This window comes from Triticum aestivum, chromosome 1A, assembly GCF_018294505.1.
Source record: "Triticum aestivum cultivar Chinese Spring chromosome 1A, IWGSC CS RefSeq v2.1, whole genome shotgun sequence".
Taxonomy (NCBI): Eukaryota; Viridiplantae; Streptophyta; class Magnoliopsida; order Poales; family Poaceae; genus Triticum; species Triticum aestivum.
This window is the reverse complement of record NC_057794.1, coordinates 14,095,536-14,098,140: the sequence shown is the minus strand read 5'-3', so window position 1 is coordinate 14,098,140 and position 2,605 is coordinate 14,095,536.

Here is a 2,605-nt window from a genome sequence, read left to right as displayed (position 1 = left end):
GCAAACGCCTCCAGTTCTACCATTTGGTTAGTTTTTCTCAACCATGCATGCATATGTGTTTATGTCTTTGATACAGTTTATTCAAAAATAGTTGACAACTAATTTGTATTGTCAGCTTATTTCGGTTCAAGCAAACATGTCCGGCGCTTGGTAGACAGGACCTACTACTGCCCCGGGGCTCAACTAAACTGCGAGGAGATAAGTCATTATGTTTCATGGCTTGAGGATCTTAATACTGTCAAGACAAAATTTTTTCCTAAACTTAGAAATGTTAGTACTCAAAACGTGCGACCAATGGTGATCGTATTGAACTATGGTCACATCTATAATCGAAATATGGTAAGATTTTAAATATTTGTCCTTAATTAGTGCATCTTTTGCATACATTATTTTTGAAGCTAAACTTTCATTGCTTAGTATATTAATTACTATACGGTGTTCTTCAACAGGGACTTCCGATGACAGTTGTGCCTCAGTGGATCGAGACAAAAGGTCGCATGTCAATGGTTAGCTTACGATCAAGATTTCCTACATTGCACATGAGTCCATTCAGGATTTCTGAAAGCGAAGAATGCTTAATAGTGAAAGATTGGAGCAAAATTGTTAACGATCGCAGAGAAGTACTAGGGGGCAGCAAGGAGAAGCGCAACCCAAGATTAGAAGACAGATTCATCTGCATGCTCCAGTATGATGAATCAGGAGAGCTATACATGTTCTATGTTATTCTACCTAAGAGGGAGCAGCAGGATCAGTAGCTACTAGTTCATGCTCTTAATTAGTACTTGTCTCATGTCCGTGTCCTGAACTTCGATGTTGGTGATGATTATGTTGAACTTGATGATATCTTTGCTTCTGTTACAAAGTGAATGTTTCCTCTTTAAGCTAGCCAGCGTTGATGATGATTAGATAGCTAGTGGTAATGACTATGATGATTAAATAGTGGTAATTAGACGACTATGATGATTTTTAGCTAGCTAGAGTTTATTTATTTATTAATATGCGATGATGATGATGATGACGACGACTACAACTCATTATAACGTAAAACAATCCTAAATTAAATTGATAACACAAATTTAATTGAAAAATACAAAATAAAACAAAAACCCACAAGCATTTAGTACCGGTTGGTGTTACCAACCGGTACTAAAGGGCTCCCGGCCCCCGGAGCTGACTCGTGCCACGTGGTTGCCCTTTAGCACCGGTTCGTGCTGAACCGGTACTAAAGGGGGGGGGCCTTTAGTGCCGAAATGTTAGTGCCGGTTCCGAAACCGGCACTAAAGGGCCTTACGAACCGGTGCTATTGCCCGGTTCTGCACTAGTGTGGGGCTCGCCAGGCTTGGAGTCCTTCCGCGTATGGGCGATCTCCCACACCTGCATGTCTGAGAGCGGCCGCTTCAGTTTCTCCTCCTGCACCACCAAACAGAGGTTAGTCATACATAAGAAAGTGATGGTAAATAGAAGAAGAAGAATGTTTAATGGGGTTAGTCATACATTAACTGCCTTGTGGAGATAGTGGTTTCGGTTTCCCTGAGCATGTACTCCCTCCGTCCCTCGGTTAGCCTTATTTTTGGTTCTCATAGCCGCCCAGGCTCCAGCCTCATCACACCAAAGATCCACCAATGTCCCCCAGGACTCGTCTTTTCCATAACACCAATTTGGACACACCTACATAATAAAAGCATAATGGCATGTAGGTGTGTCCAAATTGGTGTTATGGAAGCATAAAGCATAAAGCATAATGTACCACAAGGTAATGAAAGCATAATGAAAGCATAATATATGAAAGCATAATGAAAAATCTTTTATACTTACCCGCCAAGAACTCGGGCCTCTCCAAGGTAATGCCCATCCTCCGCGCTTCTTCCTTGGTCATCTTCACACCAAGATAGTCGTGGTAGTATGTGGAGATGGCCACATAGCGCACCTCGTACTGCATCTGGCGGGCCTTCTTCTTGCATTGGCGCAGCACGATCTGGTCCGCTCTAGCCCTGTGCTCCGGAAGAACTCGATAGAATGTCTACAATCATGCATGAAACAAGAATGGAAGAAGCCATGAGTTAAATCATTCATGAAACTAGAATGGACTTGTGCTTCTGAAGAGAACTCACCTAGAAAGTAGTGATCACGGCCTTGGCATGGGTCTCATGGTCCGCGTGGCGGGCCGCTTCCCAGTGGTCCCAGCTCGTGGCCAAAACCTGACGGTTCGGCTGCCTGACTGGATCAGGACAGTACAACCCCGGCCAATATAACTTCAGCAAGACGGTGATGAGGCCGTTGGGAATACGGGCCCCTTTAGAATATATCCAGTTGCTGCAAAAGAATGAACTATTAGCATGTGACAAGCAAAATAAATAACAACCGGAATAAGCATGTGACAAGCAAAATAATGAGCCACTTACTCTTTTCCCGTGGGCTCAATGAGCCACTTCTGCTCCTCAGTAGCAGGAACCTGCTTTGGTAGCTTTGCATTACCACGCAGCCACCCCTTCTTGTCAACCCCCTTCCCGTCACCACCATCATCCCCGCCACCACCCTCCTCCTCGCCTGCCTCCCCTTCCCCAACCTCCTCCCCAACCTCCTCCTCCTCCTCCTCCTCCTCGCC